General features: G+C 38.6%; 1 protein-coding gene across 2 annotated transcripts in view; it reads left to right on the plus strand.

Moving 5' to 3' along the window:
• Positions 1-1,917: 1,917 nt before the first annotated feature.
• Positions 1,918-19,022, plus strand: part of LOC117963410 (plexin-A1) — a 197,925-nt gene continuing 180,820 nt past the window's right edge. For both annotated transcript variants that reach the window (XM_058988788.1, XM_058988789.1), the window contains exon 1: positions 1,918-2,126. The gene's annotated coding sequence lies outside the window, so the exon portion shown is untranslated. The remainder of the gene's footprint in view (positions 2,127-19,022) is intronic.

A 19,022-nucleotide genomic window follows, 5' to 3' on the forward strand; every position in this document is an offset into this window, starting at 1 on the left:
AGTGGTCAATCACAGCACTTCAGAATCATTGTGGACTTAATTAGACATCTGCTTGTGTGGCTTGAGATCTCATTTTAAAAGGTGTTAATATAACTTTTTTAATTATTGTGGAGAACCTTGCAGGGGCTTCGTACAGGCGGATGTCGGACGCGAACGCTGGACCTCCCGCTTTGAAGCATAGAGCAGATACACCGTTGTAAAAAAGAGCCGGGCTCCCTTTGCAGGAGCAGATATCGTCACCTACCAAGCCCTGAACCCATACACCCGTGCACGCAACATTATTATCATAAGCGACGTGTATTTTAAGTGCAATAGGCTTTAAATGTATAGGGCTGCTGTACTAAGATCACAACGATAACTGTTAGTTTTGTGTTTTCTTATTTGTTTATTTTTGGTTTAAAAAATATATATATACCTTTTTTACTTTTGCAACTCCTGTCTCCCTTGTGTACGCATTGCCAAATATACCCACTAGACTTCCCCTGATGAAAAACGAATGGCACTTTGTCGCACTCTTATACCATTGCCAGAGTCAACTGTAGGCTACACATTAATGCTTTTTTTTTTTTTTTTAGACGCCTTTATCCAAGGCAACTTACAGAGACTAGGGTGTGTGAACTATGCATCAGCTGCAGAGTTACTTACAATTACGTCTCACCCGAAAGACGGAGCACAAGGAGGTTAAGTGACATGCTCAGGGTCACACAATGAGTCAGTTGCTTAGGTGGGCTTTGAACCAGGGATCTCCTGGTTACAAGCCCTTTTCTTTAACCACTGGACCACATAGCCTCCTAATATTGCTTACATTTACATGGTAACATTCCTATATAGAGTGAAGAGGTATGCCACAAACTATTTCATCGCCAAACTTTATAGCCAACATAACATACCCAATGCGGAGTCTGGCAGCATGCATATGCACCTCATTTAATACAATCATTATATATTAATTAGAGTAATTAGTGGTGTTCCGGAAAATATAGCTTTAGACGTTCCCACGTGTTGCTACAACTGTTTAAATATCGTACCTGTAATGTCTCTTTTCATTGTTGACATCCTGACAATTGTTTACATTTATAACTTTCAAATCGATTTCAAAGCTGTTTTCAAAATACCCGCTCTAGTACACTGATAGTATAAGGATTATTGCCCACATTGTCAGGTAACACAGCAATCTATGATGTGGTACAGAACAGAAAGCCAGTGCAGATTGTATATATTGAAAAACAAAAAAAAAGAACCAAAAAAAAAAAAAAAAAACAGAACTGGCACATGCATTAAGTACTTGAAATACAAACGTACCACTTTTTGACAAGGTACCATTTTCTAACCTTACACGGGTCACGTTTTGGTATGTGTACCACATTCTGACAATGTACAACTGTCTGTCCCTACACCGGTCTTGTGCAGCACCTAGACTATATTGACTTAAAAGGGTGAATAGTTTCCATATTACAACATACACTGCACCTCTGAGTCTCTGCCCTTTACTGTTATGTGCATTATGTTTCTACCCTTATAATTTACTAGATTAAAATATCCCTTATTCCAATTCCAGCAAGATAACATTACATGTACCCTCCTATTTATTTATTTATTTATTTATTTATTTGTTATCATTTTTTATTCATTTTTATTCATTTATTGGGCTGAACGTTTGGATAAGGTCTCCCTCTTCTGGATACAAAATATGTATGCCAGTCTCGAGCATTTATGATAATAGGAGGCTAATGGCAGTTTGTTTTTCTAGGAATTTTCTATCACATTTACTGGATGAATTGAGAGCTCGTGTCTGAAAGTCTCAGCAGCTGAATCCCCATTGATCCTAAACTCCAACGACGTGCCATTGCCCATTTAAGACTTTGCAGACCTTTCTGGCACACAATGCAATCAGGGACGCCACCTAAAGGCCAACTCGGGGTTGTTTCAGCGCAGTGCCGGACCTCCCCCAGAACGAGGCTGGGTTTCCATTGAAAGTCTTCGCTGCATTCCACTTCATTCATGCTGAGAAGCAGCAGTAGATACACTGTAGCAGGGAGCGAGTACACCGACAAGGAAAAGAAATATCCATGAGTTTGGGAATGTAATTATGGCAAGGATAACCAATTCAGGATCAGTTTTAATCGGTGAGTATCATGGTTTACCTTTTGTTCCCCGTCTATCAAAGTATTTTGTGTTTTTTTTTAAGCACTGGGAGATCAGCCTTCCTCTTTCCGCCGGTGTCTCCCACAGTTGTAATCTGAAATGTTCTGCATTTCTTGGGGATGGTACAAGGCATGGTCTTTCAAGGCTGAAGTGTAGGAATGCAGTTTTCAGTACGGTTCCTAAGATGTGTATTAAAGTTTGCAAAGCATGGAGCAGTTTTTTTTAACTTAACTTGTCCTGTTCAAGTCAGGAATAGGCTGCAGATTCTTATGTTTTGTAGGTAGTGATTGGGTGTACGGACTCGCATCTCGCATGCGGGGTCGTCCTTACGAGAATGTTTTTCTCCTTACAAAAAGACTTCCAGCGCAAATATACAATCTACACGATTTAAAATAATTACAAACCACTAGTTTTTAAAAAGGAAAACATACGTGATTTGTTATTTAAACACAAAGCTGTCTGGAAAGCCTGTGATGGGTTTATACATGTTGTAGTTTAATTAGAAACAGCTTACTCGTTTTGCTCTTATGGCATACAACCTTTCATAGCTGGAAGAATTGAGCTCGGAACGGTGCTATACACGAGCAGAGCCGCACACTAGTAGAAACTCTATCTCGTTCTTGTTTAAAATGTAAAGATGTCATAATAAGAAACTGGTTACATTTGTTGCATCACGGCATTCATAGCAAGCATCACACCAAAGAGAAACAAACAGATACAACTGTTACATGTAACAATTGGTATTGGGTAGTAAGTGTTACTGTCTGTAGCCCGCATTCCAGTTTCGAAGTGATTCGACGGTACCACCAATTAACACCCATTGCTGTTTTAAGTCATATTTTTTTATTGGTTTGAGGATGACTGTCGACAGGAATGTTTCATGGCATGTGTTATTAGTCATGTTAAAGTTGAATAATGATGACTGTGTATTTATCATTGATTGAAATGGATGAGGAAGATACTGGTTGTAAGAAAGATCGGTCTGTAAATCTTTTTTTGTCTATCGCTAGCTGCATTATTATTATTATTATTATTATTATTATTATTATTATTATTATTATTTAGACTAGTGTTTTGAAGCTGTTTCTTGAGGAGGAAGGAGGGGGTTGGGTGTGTTTTTTTGGGGGGTGAGCGGATCGATTTTATTTCTTACGGGACATTTTTTGATCGTGGCTTCTTAAAAATTGATACATTTCCCCTCAAAGATAAGGAACTCTAGCCTTCAGTTGGGTAACAATCCTTATAGATCGCCTATAAAAATAATTTTACAAATACAGTAGGAATTGTTAATATTTAAACTTTTTAAAAAAAATCTTTAGTAAAATGTAATTGTGTACTGCCTGTGTGGTACATACCTAAATGTTTTAAACTGGACCTACATCAGCACGCTACCATTGTTATTACTTTACATCAAGGGATCTTCTGCCTAATTCTTTTGAAGCACAATTTCCCTATAGATTAAGCAAACTGAGAGACGCAACACAATTCACATGCAGCTCTTTAAGACTTAAGGTATGTTAAACCAGATTATAAATACATCTCTCAAACTGCGACCCGGTGATTACAGCCTGTAGTGCAGTACAGTACAGCAAGGGAAACTCTCATAGCCTGTTTGAGTAGGAGAAGCGGAGCATTTAAATACCATTCTGGGTGTGTAATATTCACATGTAATAATGGATAGACTGTTCTCTTCGCATTTGAAATTGTTTCTAAATTGTGCTCCGAATATTAAATAGAAATCCTGCATTTGTCTTGTTACATTGGATTTAACGTATTGAATACATTTTACCAGTTTATGCATACATTTTCCTTTACATAATAATAATAATAATAATAATAACACAAATGATTCTGGTATGTGTAGCCATGTGCAAAGTTTTACCAAGGTCCAATTCAATGGAGCGAGTAACATACTGTGGAACGAAGTAGCCCACCCACCTCCCTCCAAATTAAATAATCAAGATGGAAATTAGATTAAACAGAAGCCTACTCGCTATCAAGACGACAAAACATGATGTACACAAGCTTTCAAATCTCCGCAAAGAGAAATACCACGGTTAATTGACAGGGTCTGCTCTCAGCTTGTGGCAGCTCTGTCTGTCTAATGTGGTTAAGCAAGCTTAGCTCTACAACTAGAGATGCTTCTAAAATATAATAATATTTAACAGCTTCCACCTGCGCGTTGTCGGCTTTATTTGACGAGCCAAAATAGCTATCTTTAGACATTGTGTAAAATAATAATACTTACTAAATGAAGGTTAACTAATACAAACTGGTGTGGTCAAGCAGCATGGGGGAAAAAAAAACAACAACAAAAAAAAAACGACCCGTGTGTCTGGAAAGTGTTTTGTAGTCTGAAACAGCATATCGGAATGTGCTGGGAATGGATTATACGGTGTTTTGGATGGTATTTAAATTGTGTAGTGAAGTAACGTTGCATGTTATTCCTGACCACCTCATAGGCAAATTATGCTTTTTTGTGTGTAGTAAATGTTACAAATACAATAATATGTTATAATATGTCCATGTTATTTGCATTACTACCTCTATACATTTAAAATCATTCGCAGCAACAAAATAAATAACCTTTGTCACCACATAGATACAAAAGGTATGTTTAATAAATCTATAACTGAAATGTCCAAACGTGCAGCATTGTTCAAGCCAATCAGTTTACTAGTAGGAGGTCTGCAATATAGCTGATTCTTTTGGGACCTGCTGAGTTGCCTACTGTAATCTAAACGAAGTATTTCTGGCTGGTGTCTTCTAAATTCATCTTCCTCTGAACCACTGTGCTGTTTAGAAATTCTCCTGTTGGAGCATGTCATTATTTACAGGTCCTATTATTGTGAGGCGGGGAGATCCCTTATTTGGAGTTGTGGCCTCAGAGCAGTTGGAAAGCTTCCATTGCCTTACCGCTGGACCAGCTGCTCGGACACTCCGTGGCTGGAAACATACCTGTCATTCTTTGGGAAAACAGTTTAGCGATTCCGACAGAGATCAAGAACGTGTGCAGTGTCTGTTCAGCAAGACTGGCAGTGGTTTATCATGTTTTTTTCATTGCTTCCCTCTCTCCTACAATGGGGTCATATTTACAGCCCTGGGAATTGGCCAGATATCTCTGCACGTGGCTTCCAAAAATGTAACATTTTATCTGTTTGCTGTTTCCTTTGGCAATACCATAGTTTCTACACAATTAAGTCCCACGCAGGCTGTTTTTGACTAGGTGTGAAATACATGGATTCTATATAAATACAGTATATTTCCCAATGTGTGTTACATTGAATGTTCCCAGTTGTGGCTTACACTTATTAGGGGAAAAGATTGATCAAATCAACCAAGTATCTTGACTGCTACCCTGAGACTATTCATTAAATAACTTCAGTGAAAAGTAAATGCAAATCAGCATACATGTACATTTAATAATGCATACAATATAACATTTAGGTTACTGGCTTTTGATTGTACAAGAAATAAACAGATTCACACAGCAACACTTTTTTATACTTGTAAAACAGTTCTATCATCCATTTTTATAGAAGGGTCAGACAATCAAAAGAGAATGCTCTGGGAATCCAAAATGCTGTGAATCATTATCAAGTCTTTACTAGGCAAGATGTTTGTGGGCTTGCACTGTATTATGATTATATGAGAACATCTGTTCACTGAATGGGGAAAATCAGTGTGTGAGAAATCTGTTAACACCAATGAAACTCATTTTGATACAAACTGGGTCAGTTCTAAAGCATATATTTTTTTAGCACCCCACCAACCTGACTGAAATCTGAGTGGGGCAAAATCCTGAATTGCTTAGAAAATTGATTACCTTTTGGAGTTCCACTGCACTTGTGAGTCGGTCTTCTTATTAAAATGTTGTATTTCAAAACACGCATATGATTGTCTTTCTCTGTGGATGGATACAATATATTGCTCCTGCTTTAGCAAAAAAAAAAAGATACACACAACTATTTTATAAATGAGTTTCAGCAGATACTGTAATACAATTGTGTCTAGTATGTGCTCCTTGTTTTTAAGTAAGACTAATAGAAAGCACAGTTTAGGAGACAACCTTGAGGAGGAAGAACACGTCAGTGAGGAAACAACAAAATCAGGTATTTTGTTAACGCAACCTCGAGCTGTAGAGGAAACATTATTTGAAGAATGTCATAGACTTGTTTGGCAATATGTTTTTAAAATTGCTTGGTAGGAAAGAGATGTGCATTTCAAGTTAGAAAAAACAAGTTTGTCCATGGGTGAACGTTTGGGTTTGTGTACGTGTGTATTTAAGAAGTTCCACAATAAGGCTCCTCTCGCTGAATTGCTAATGAGAAGATTTTCCATGGCTCCAGGGGTGTTGGAAAATGGGTTCGTAGTTGAGAGAGATCTTATTGAACTGAGGAAAGAGATTTAATTGTAGCCAGCGTGCTTAGTTTACAAGAAACCTGGTCAATGCCGTAGGAGAGAGCTTCATGCAGCAGCAAAGCTGATGGATTTCTCAGTTTGAAAACTGTCTACAGCATTTAACTTGGAGTATTTCCTCTAACAAGACAACGGCTTCTAATCCCCTCCATTATCTGTTTTGAATGAGTACTTATTTTTCATTGGGGGGGGGGGGGGGGAGGCTGATTGCAGTAACCTTCTAATTAATATCTCATTAAGAAGTTCTAAATAATATATTGATTCTAGCAGAGAGCAATATAGTTCTTTCGCAAGGGAGAGATGGGTTTCATTTAAAGTTTTGAAACATTTATCAAAGTCATTGACTACTGCTGTAAGAAAGAAGTTTTATTTTAAACAACCTACCTTAATTTTGTACCCGTCATCAACACATTTTTATCATACACTCTTAGCCTCTTAAGCCCCTTTCACACTGGTACATCTATCCGGGTCTGGACTTGGGTCCTGGCTGCCTGGGTCACAATCCTGCGTAGTGTGAAACCACGTACCTGGGTCGTACCCGGGTGAACCCTCAGGATGTGGGTCGACACGCTGTGACCTGGATTGAGAGACAAAATGCATGACGGCCGTTCGTGAACCAACACAATAACAAACAGCCACAGCTGCGTGAAGGTTCCTCTTCTGCAAGGAACATTTCTGTTTATTCTGTGCAGCCAGCATGAGCCAGATTGCAGCAGGGATGAAGAAACATTTGCACTAATCAAGATTTGGGCGGACAGTTAAATCCCGAGAAGCTTGGATGGAAGCGCTGGTAACAAGCTGCTTCCGGGACATTGATACGCATATTCTTTACTTGCGTCTGTCACCCAGGTCAACCCTGCTTTATCAAAGGCAGAGATCGCATACCCGACCTGCATGACACCGGGTCCTGCCCGGGTAGGTTCTGACCCGGGTAGATCATGCCAGTGTGAAAGGGGCTTTATAGATGTTTCAGGTACTGTGTGATTGCAAGGACCCTCTGTATGTATGTGCACAGTTTACATTTATATACTTGTATTGGGAGCACAATAAATGTGCTTTTTAAATTCATCATCTTGGTTGATATATTACCCATGAATCACAATACATTGTGTTGTCGTGATTCATTTGCAGTTGCCTCCTTTTTTTGCACATGTCTGTTTGCCATAAGGTGTATCTGCTTTAACTGGTTTTACCTGTTAACACACAAGCCCTGTGCAAGCTGACTTTCTTTTTCGGCCTTTAATATTGTGAAAGGGGGTTCTGACTGTGTTTTCACCTATTATTAATGTTATTATTATTATTATTATTATTATTATTATTATTATTATTATTATTATTATTATTATTATTATTATTATTATTATTATTTATTTATTTCTTTCTTAGCAGACGCCCTTATCCAGGGCGACTTACAATTGTTACAAGATATCACATTATACATTATTTCACATTATACAGATATCACATTATTTTTACATACAATTACCCATTTATACAGTTGGGTTTTTACTGGAGCAATCTAGGTAAAGTACCTTGCTCAAGGGTACGTGTCACAAAGACGGCCGGAGTGGGTGGCGTCAGACCAGATGCAGGAAATAAATAAACAGAGAGATGGGGTTTTGGTGAGGCTGAACGCGTGATCGCGCTCAGCATTTAATAAACAGAACAGAAAATAAAAGGTTGGAACAGACAAAAACACTGGACACGGCACTATATGCCAAAATAAAAGGACAAACAAAACGAACTAAACAGTGCACAGACAGACAAACACGGTGAGTGAAAACACTATTTACTTTATATTTACGTTCTTCCATTCTTATTATTTAGTTTCTCCTTCTCCACACTCGTTCTCCACTCACCGAACACCTAACCCTGACTGACTAAAAATGTGCCTATTTATACTGTTGTGCTGGGATTCAATTACTAATTAATTATTCACTTGAATCCCAGCACGTGAATTAATTCTGTGCAACCCCATGCTCACATATTACATTTAACCAGCACGTGAAGTGATTTGTGCCCTCCTCGTGCCTACATACAAATCTACACTTTTTAAATATACGTGAAACACAGACCCGTTTATATCCCGTGTACCAATCTATACACCAACATTAACATACGCACGCATACATACATACACAGAACACACAAATGCACACAGGGGCGGGGCACTTTGCCACAGTACAACAGCAGTGTCCCCCACTGGGGATTGAACCCACAACCCTCCGTTCAAGAGTCCAGAGCCCTAACCACTACTCCACACTGCTGCCCTAATATAAATCAGTTTGACTTTATTTTAACACATGAAGGGACTGGAGTGTGGGTGGGGTTGAATCGTGCAAAAATCAAGTTATTTATAGTAAAAACAAAATCATACTCCAGTTAAAAAAACAAAACCAAAAACCACCTTAATTCAGAAAGGCTGAAAGTCCTTATTGAAGATGCCTGTTGGTTTATTAGGCATTATTTCTAACAGTGTTTATGTGTGATATTGGGTTAAACACTAAATTGAAATCAGATTCTCTCTGATCCTAGCATAGAAAATATACCTCAGCAGAACCTTTGACGCATAGTACCTTTTACAGACCCCATGTAGCAGCGGGACTTTCATCCCCAAAGTCTTTCAAGTCAGTCCCTTGTTCCTCTCCTAGGCCCCACCCCCCTCTAAACTACCTCTAGGGTATTGAGAGCTGCTCTGGGAATATAATCATACCCAGACAATGTTTCCTTGTGGGGCAGGCGGAACGGGGGTACCGTTTTCACTTTTAAAGATACACTAGGCCTTTTCTGTCTTGTAACAAAATAACTTGGTTGTAAAGAAAGGGCACGTCTGCATGTATATTTGTGATTCAGTGTTAATGTTGAGCCCTGAATTTAGAGTTCTGTGCCGAGCAACAGCAACGTTCTAGAGAGTTAGACAACTTAACATTTTACAAATGTTAATCTTAGCTGGGTGTATACCTTAAGGGTAAGTTTTGGGCTTGTCTGATATCAATACTATCCAATACTTTTTTTTTTTTTTTTTAAATGGAAAGACCTTCATTGGTTTTGCAGCATATTCTAAAGAGAACACTAATATTTAAAAGCTACTTGAGAAACCTGGTAAAGCTTTGGGTTTTGTGGGTATACTGAAAAAGCTAGGTGTATTCTGCATCGTTAATATAAATGGATTTACAAGAAGACACTGGAGCCTACTAAACTGATGTAGTGAAATGTCCTCCTGTGAAGATGATGATGCGAGATTAAAGAGCTAAATGCTAGTTTGAATGGAAATGTCAATAACATCAAAGCTTTGGAGTTATCGGAAAGGTTCATCAAGATTGTGCTTAATTCACATTCCTCGCTCAAATTGGATGCTTAAAAGATTTTGACCTCCAGGAAATATCTGGATTAGCATAGTGATTTGCTTCTCAAATGTAGGAAATTGGGTTTAGAGATCAGACAGTTATTATTTTTATATAATATATATATATATATATATATATATAGAATGTTTACAGAACCACAACATCCTTTAATCAGTCTTGCAGTGTAATAGTGTTTCGATGAGAGCAGGTATTCTTGCTGCTGTGTACTGGGGATTCTGCTGTCATTCCCTGTGTTTTGACAGATGATTTTGATTAGGCCAGTTAGGGCTGCAGTAGCTTTGCATCAGCTGCAGTGACCCAGGGCACAGAGCAATTTTAAGTGTGTTTTTTATTGCGTGGTGGTTATTTTTTTAGGGTTTTTTTTTTTTTTTTTTTTTTAGATCATAGCAGATATCTCAAGCTGCATTAGTCCATGCAATGACTTGCATGTTAGCAGTTCCATGTAGCGAGTATCTGTGAATATGTCAATTGCAATTCATTGATTTTGAATGAGAGCTGTGCAAATCCACATATAGATAGATAGATAGATATGTATGGATAGATAGATAGATAGATCTCTCCGTGGAGCCAGCATTACACGTCTTTAATTGTTTTTATGACCTTTCCTCCTGTTGATTTTCCCACCGGAAATGTTCTGGTTGTGTTTCTTTTTTTATACCCAATGAAGGATCTCCCACTTTGCTGGCTTTGTTATGGCAGGATGCGCTGCTCTGTGGGATGTCATCAGTGTGCACCAGAGAAGATTGTTTTCACATGGTCAGCTTGGAGATCGGATTACATTACAGGCAATAAAACATGTTGCAGCAGCAACATTGGGGGGTGGGGGTATTTTCCGCTCCACAATGGCATGTTTACCAGTCTCCCCTCTTACAAATAAATAGTATCTGAAACGCAAAAGGAAACTTAAATTGAGTGGATATGTATCTATAAACCTAATGAACTGAAGTCAAGCACTTTTCCTGCTGCTCTAGACTCTTCACTAAGTCACTGCGTTTCAGTGTCTGAATGCCACTGGTGTGTCATCTTATCCTCATTGTCTCAAACAGTGTACAGTGTGCAAGTTCCTCCTGCAAAGCATTACAGTAAAGTGACAGAAATTGAGTTCTAGTGGTGGTGAGCACCCTGTATGCTGAGTTTTGTTCTTGCTCACTGCTTGGATTGTTTGGTGGGAACGGGCATTGAGCAGGGTCCTGTCCTCCTTGTTAATTAGCACCAAGAAATGGTCAGCATCTGCTAATGCAATAGAAGCTCATTTTGTGCCTCTGTCGCTGTGCCCTCTACCTTTCTTTTGGCTGCTTTTGATCTCTTTTCAATCAATTCTCCTGCTCCAGAATGCCATCTGCCTTTCCCTGCTGCTCACGCCATTGATTTGCATACCCTTGTGTGTAAAGAAGTCTGTCACTAGTTACTCAGCATTCAGACCTAATCGCAGTGCCAAGGCAACTGATTGTGGGATGCTTTCAACGGTGGCAAGTTGAGTTGGCACCAACAGAAAGCAAATGGTTAGTAAGTTACCTCGGCCAAAGTGTTTGTTTTTAGTATTTCCTGCTGAAATGTTAGCAAGCATAATCATTTTAAATGGCTCCATAATGTATCTCTTTATCCCCAATTCAGTCAATAAGGAAATCGGCAGATGTTTTACTGTGGCAATGAAAGAATTCAGTACTGGTAGATTGTTTGGTTATTTTGATGTGGCCTAGGTGCATAGGATTGATACAAGCTGGTTAAAATGAAATGCCATGTATATCCTTAGTGTTTTGTAACTCTTCTGAGCTCCTATTTTGGTATATTTGCCAGTAAGCGTTACATTATGCATTTTCATTGTAATTTCCATGAGATTGCCAAGGTGGACACAGTGTATTTCTCACTATTGGCTTTGCACAAAACAAGCCTGCTGGTGTTGATAGATCCTGTTTGCAAAAACAAACAAAGATCAGTATTCCATTGTATGTGTTTGTTTAGGGAGTATGAATTCACATAGTCTGAGCCAGCATCAAATTCTTTAACGGCAATTGGCACACACAGTGCCATTGTGGCTGCCTTTATTTCTCCCATGCAACATCTATTTCAAAAACAAATAAATAAACCAAGTGTAGATTTCCAGTCTTCCATGACTGAAGTTACTTCCCTTCCTCCACTGGATCCAGCCCAGTACTTGCAGAGATTAAGTTGTCTTCTCTCCACCAGCCTTGTCAATGCAGTGAGCCCAATTCCCACAGGCTTGAACCCATAACCTTCTGATCTCGAGCTGCCTATGCGGATCAATACCCCATTGGGCTATTGTTCCCTCCTGGATTGACACTTCAGGTTTCCTTCAGTCGACTCTAGCTGTCTCAACCCCTTCCAGCATTCATCCCGTTCTCCCTTGACCCTTGTTTTACAAGTGGCAGTAAAAATCCATGATTGTGTGTCCCTGTAAACAGAACTAGTGGAAGAGCTCTCGGCTGCATGGTGAATTAACTGGATAGAGACAGGGCCTTGTTATGCTAATGGTAAGGGATACAGCATTGTCGTCTGTGTTGATTGCCTGTTGCCTCTGACGAAGCCCAACCTTTGGCAGGCGAAGCGTCCGGCTCTGATAATTTGGCACAGATATGTCTTCTGTGTGTGCGAGTGTTTCTTTACCATTGAGGCTGATTGCTGGCAAACATGTGAAACATACAGAATTTCTTTTCTAGTAAGAATGTTGTAGAGATTTGCAAAAAGAATGAATCCTACCTCTCTAATTCTTCCACAGTTTTTAGATTTACACTACAATATTTTTTGACGGTCACTGGTTACGGCATTTTTCTATATTTCTCTTTCCAGATCCTGCCATTTCCTGCAGCAGCAGGTGATTTATGCATGTAACCTGCAAGCACTGTTGTACCCCAGGGAAGCAAAACAAAAATGAGGAACAAATCAGTTTTTTCAACCCATGTGTTAAAAAAGTACAGGAAATGTCTTGTCGTTTTTTTTTTCCACCATGCATTGATTAAATAGATTTATACTAAACTGAAGTGTTTACATGTGTAAGCAATGCCCATTTTGTTTGAAGTAAGTACGATTGTAAATATATTAAAAGGCAATTAAACATGTCTTTCTCAGACTGTTTCTTCCTAATTTTTTACTGGAGATTATTTCCCTCCAATTGTTTGCTGAAGTGTCTCATCAGTGGCTGTTGTCTGTGTCTGAAGGGTGGGAAATAGAAGAGACAGGAGTGTCCTGCTCTGACCTCCTTAGTGCGGTCCAGTCTTTCCTGCAATAGGATATGGCCAGAGAGAGGGGATGTCAAGACTCGGAAGGATATTTTAGGGATGTGATGGAATAGCCATTACTTTTGTGAAAAGATAGATTTCAAATTGGTAGCTTTGAGTGTTTTAAAATTAGTTAAAACCGCTGTCTCTCGTTCTGATTGTTCAGATTGCCGCCAACATATCGGAAAGGGTTGGAACCAGTCTAAAACAAGATGGGCATTTCCTCCTTTAAAAACAACGAAGACATATGAAATGGGCAACATCTTGCACAATGAAGGAGGAAAACCAACTTTCAACATTTCTAGGATTTAATCCACATTGTTAGAAAACAATATTGTGTATTAACATTAAGACCACAGTAATAGACATGGTTCATGGACTATATGGGGAGCAGCTAAATACATAGCGGTTGTATCCAAAGTCCCACATTATCTGTGCACCCTTAGCAGGAGATGAGGGAGTCTGGAAATGGAAACCACATGGAAATATCTTTAAATATCACAGTAAAGGGATTTCAGGAATTCATCTGGTATGACTTTGTGCCACACTGCCTTTCAGAATTCAGAATGTATTTTTTTCACATTAGGGGAGATATATAATAAATTGTATTTGCATAAACACTTGCAAATCACAATTTTAATGACTAACTGGTCAGAGGAATATGAGGCAGATATTTAAAATGGTACACCACATCAAGAAGCAACATTGAGATTGATGAGTAAATGCTTCCATTATGACTTTTAAATTGAATGCAAATTAACTTACCAATCACTTGAAATAGATTCTGTGTATCCAGATATGACAAGCGATTTGCTTTGTTTGTAAACACACAAGTTTCTCTTTTTGCACATGTATCATATTAGTAGTTCTTCATACAAATCAAACAAGAGGGGATATTGTAAGATTTGATTTGCTAAGAGGAGTGATTTTACAGAAAAACCTTCAGCTATTTAACTAATATGTTGACGAATTCAAAGTTATTCAGCTGGCTAGGCCCTTGGGGGAAACCGTCAGGCTTTTAAGGTTCTAAACATAACGTCAAGCATATAAAAAAGGTATAGCAAACTACAGTAAGTGTTGCTATTCAAACGACCCCAAGCCCAAATGTTGACATTTGAAAAAGTTGAAAGTTCTCAGTTAAGACCACTACGACAACCCCTAATTGTTCAATTTTCAATTTGAAGCATTCTGAAGAAGCAGACAGTAAATGTGCATTCTATACATTTTTATACTACATACATTATATCAATTTCCTATTGAATTAAGTGCTTGAACCAATCCTTTCTCTTTTGAAAGTATTTCTTTTTATTAACAAATATTTTGAGGGTTGTAAATTAAAGCCAATTGAAGCAAAACAACATTTTTATGACCAAAGGTTTGAGGAATTTGATTAGTTTGGCTGACTTCCAGAGAAATGTGTCTTCTCCCTTCTGCTCTGCCATAATTGAAGTGGAGAACATCAATTGTTCTGCGTAGATTGTCACTTTATCTAGCCTCAAGTCCTTCGACCACTTCATGCAGCTTCTGTGTTAAAACATTCCACTTGGAACTCTGAAGCCTAGCAGCTGAACTAAGGATACATTTTAGAGCAATCTCTCTTAAAGATTACACCTTAATACCACCAGCCACAGCTGCTATTAAACAGTTAAACAAGTGGAGCACTTCAATTGAAAACAGAAAGTTTCTGGAGAGATCCCCATTGAAACACTATATAAATCAGGACAATGACCTCAGTTTTGCTTGTTAGTTTGGAAGCTCCCTCTGTTTCATGAATCATTTTAAATCCATCAACCTGATTGTTTAAATAGAGGAAAACTTTACTAAACCAAGAGGACAAAAGTGTGTTCCTGTCCTGAGTAACAGTAAACTGTGAGGCACTTTGGTCTTTTAATCCAGGAAATCTGCTATTGCGTTTCACAAGCGGCCCTCCCCATGCCCTTGCCCCTGTAACGTAGTAACTGTATAAATAAAGCTGCAAATGAGACGCAAAGTCTGACATCACTGCTTTGAGGGAATGGCTTAATCAATTGTGTTGCACAGCCAGAAAAATACATGTGTTACGGGAGATGTGCTGTTTCTCTCCTCTTGCATACACTCAGCACTTTACAGTTGACCCAAAGCTCCAGTTTCCTTGGACTTTATTTGTTTTACTAGAAGACCGCAAACATGCAGACGAGTCACGTGACTTGATTGGGAGAACATTTTGCACCACTTAATGTCAGTTTCAACCACAAGGTACCTAGGAGAGATTTCTAATGTACAAGTAATTGGGAAAGTATGAGAACAAAATCTGTCCCCCCATGAAAGACATTTTGCTTGAAATATGAAGCCTTTCACCTCAAGTATTTATGTATTGAGCTGCATATTATTGATTCCATCTCTTGGTTAATGTGTGTGGTAATTTCGTTAGTCTTTTGTAGTTTAATACAATATTGTAATGTTATTATGTCGTGTAAAGCCTTCATGGATATGAAATGTATTTAAATATTTATAGATTTCAGAGACAGCGGACTAAAGGTGGTAGCTTAGTCTTTTCGGGTTCAATTTAATGGAAGTGCTGGGGTTTATTTCTGAAATGCAAAGTCCTAAAGGTTCTCAAAGATTAAACAAGAATTTTGTTTCAAATCCCCCTCCAAAATAAATGAGTCCAAACAGCTTACTGAATTTTGGGCCTTGACATGATTCCACAGTTAGGAATGTGTGTACAGTAATTGGTTAGCATACAAAACAGGACGGCTGTCGGGAGGGTTGCATGATGACTGGAAAATTTACACAAATTATGTGTGAAGTCCCTGGAGCACTTGTTTGTTTGAAACCAGTGACGTTTTTGTGCTGTTATTCACAGCTGGAATGCACAAGGAAGAGCAGGAGACTCTGATAAATCTGATGGCCTTCCAGCTTGGCATGCAGGCTGTCGGCCAGATCCAAAACAATATGTGTGTGTGTGTCTCTCCATGTTTCTAAAGGCTCTGGACTACAATAGCTTTTAGAAGGAAACTGCAACCATTTTTTTCCACAGCCAAGGTCATACACTCTACTGCACCAATATTTATAGGTTAAAATAGGAGAAATTACAACTAAGATTGCCTTTTGAGAATGTAAACAAACTGGACTAAAGGACATATTTGTAAAAAGACGGCACAGAAGGCTAAACTAAAGAAGAAAGTGTGTAAATAACAGGTAACACTGAGCCTGAATGCTGTACTGTGTATTCCTCTTTTGCCAAGTTTTGTTTTAAGGATATTAGTCATATTTTGTTTGACCCTGACAAGTGTAAGTTATGTATTTTATTACTGTAGCACTTAATCTACAACTAGTCTGGTATGGGTATCCCAAATCCAGTACACAGAGGCAATTATTGGCAATTACCTAGATTGTTCTTATTGTTCTGCTTGGTTAATAAAGCGTGGTCAGGACATCTAGTAAATTAGTTTCACTCTAGAGTAAGAGCTTGTTTTTTCGCTAGTAAAATGTTAATTTGCATGCATGTGCTTCAAAACAAATGAATAGGGAGTTTTCTCCTGTCTGTCATCTTTCACCTGTTATGTATGATACGTAAAGCTTTCAGCTTGAAGACAGCAGGTGATTGAGTTTCTTCTTGGAGAAGTAAATTGTGTGATAGATGACATCTTCCACAGAGAAACCGGTCTGCCGTCTCGCTTTCAGACTGGAAATCCAGGATAAGAAACCTGCTGTGATGTCATTGACTCCTGCTCTGGCCCTGCGAGTACCCGTTAATGGAGTTTTACCAGTTCCTGTTTGGCTTTTAATTATATTGGGGTTATTTTATATAATTAATGTATTGGCTGATTTTAAGTTGATTGTTGGTTATGTTTCTGTTATTGCAAACCCAAAGTTTAATGAACGTGAACAATAAGAAAAAAAGACTTACTAAAACAAGTCTTTTTAATTGGTTTCCATTGACAGTATTCCAGTTATAAAACTGAACACGCAGGATGCCAGTATTGTTTCACAGATGGACTAATAGCAGAAAGAATGGTTTTTAACCCATATTTGGTAGAAGTCTCCCATATAACTATGCTTTTAATTACGACAATAAATTGTGCGTGACTCTCTTGATTTTTAAAGCTTCAAGTTGAAATCCCTCATGCGTTTCCTTTTACATGGCAAAGTCATTGTTCTGGAAACTCCTGTAACAAAATCTAATTGTTTCCTTCACTTTGACCTGTGACCTATGATGGCTGCCATATTGGGTTTGTCTTTTTGCTCTCCACTTGATAAATTCCTAAGTGTTCTAGCTGTGTAAAGAAAATGCACATCAAACACAAATTGCTGTAAAAGCTGTGGTGTGCAATGCATGCTCTGGTAATTCAAACAGGCAGGTGGTCAACCGGCCCCAGAGTACTCGTATTGGACATGCATCTACGCTGTGTCAACTCTGGCTAAGACCAATCGCACAGCATCACTAGCAAAAGGCATCTGTGCTAGTAATTATGCCGTTTGTGCTCCGGAATGTGGAAGAGGTATCTCTGTAAATGGGTCTCCTGTTTCCCTTCACAACTGAAGGACTCCAGCTATGGGTTAACAGACCTGTGTTCCTCTAACAGTTGAGCAACTGCAGCCAACATCAAATTCGGATTGGATTTACCTGCACCTTTTTAATTTTAAATGCTCCAATTAAGCTCTATTGTAATTGCTGCTTTGTGCTTTCTATTGAAGTAGCCCTTTTTAACTGTGTGTTGATTTGGTTGTCTATGAAGTGTTAGACTGACTGACTGTTGTGTCTCCCATGCCATTTTATAAATGGTTTTTTATACAAGTATACAATTCAGAAGAGAGTTCGGCTAATGCCTTCATCTGTGTGACCTGTTCGTTCAAACCTTTACCTGCTTGGCCTGTTTCAAACAAGAAGTTTCAGCATTTAATGTTACAGATGATAGTACAGTTAACTGAGGATGCAAATTAGATTAGATCAGATGTCCAAATTTGAGTTTGTTTAAAACTTAGCTGTTTTTCTGGCTTATCCGTGCCATTTCCCCTGAGGTCTTTTTGGTATTCTTTCTGCCTCCATCAGCCCTCGCTTCAAATACTTTGGACTCACTTCCTGAACAAGCCCCACAAGTGGGAGCTGTGAGGCATGTTCAATGCCTGACATCACTTGTGGCATGGAGAGGTGCTCATTTAGTATTGACTTCCAAAGACCCACACCCCAGCTGTCATTGATGTTGAGACTATGCACCTGTTGTGCAATGTGTAGTCACTTTTAAATACTAATCCTCTGGCCCTTAAGTTTGTTCTTACAATCCAATTATCACATTTCCAATACACGTCTGTTTATTTGACTTAATGTTTTTAAATTTCTTTTAAACCTCTCTGTCCTGTGGCTTTCATTTTTTTTCTTGTAGTTTTAGAACCTGTTTATGAGGCTATCCTAGTCTACCTAACAACAGAATCAATTCCAGTTAAGTCTGGAAAGACCTGTATCTTTATTTGTAGTAACATAATGCTGCACATATTCTATGGTTTTGGGCCTGCATATACAGCTCCATTGAGGGATGTTTACTAAACTGATATAGCTTGGTTGATTTGCAGCTGGCTTGCTATATGAATTTAGTTGCATTTAGTATGTATCTAGTTGGTCATTTGCTCGTGTGTGCAGGATTTTAATAGCCAGTTTCCCACTTTGTGCTCTACAAGTGGAAATATAAATTTTACTATGGACACCAGTTGTTGTGAAATGGGGTTCCATTATTGAAAACACTAACCATGGAATGCAGCATTTTCACAGGAACACACAACACAACCTGGCATCCACCAAAATTGTGTGTGTGTGTTTATGTGTATCTATATTGCTATATATATGAGAAATCAGGCATCACAGAGCAGCATTTCC

This window comes from Acipenser ruthenus, chromosome 16 (genome assembly GCF_902713425.1).
Source record: "Acipenser ruthenus chromosome 16, fAciRut3.2 maternal haplotype, whole genome shotgun sequence".
NCBI lineage: Eukaryota > Metazoa > Chordata > Actinopteri > Acipenseriformes > Acipenseridae > Acipenser > Acipenser ruthenus.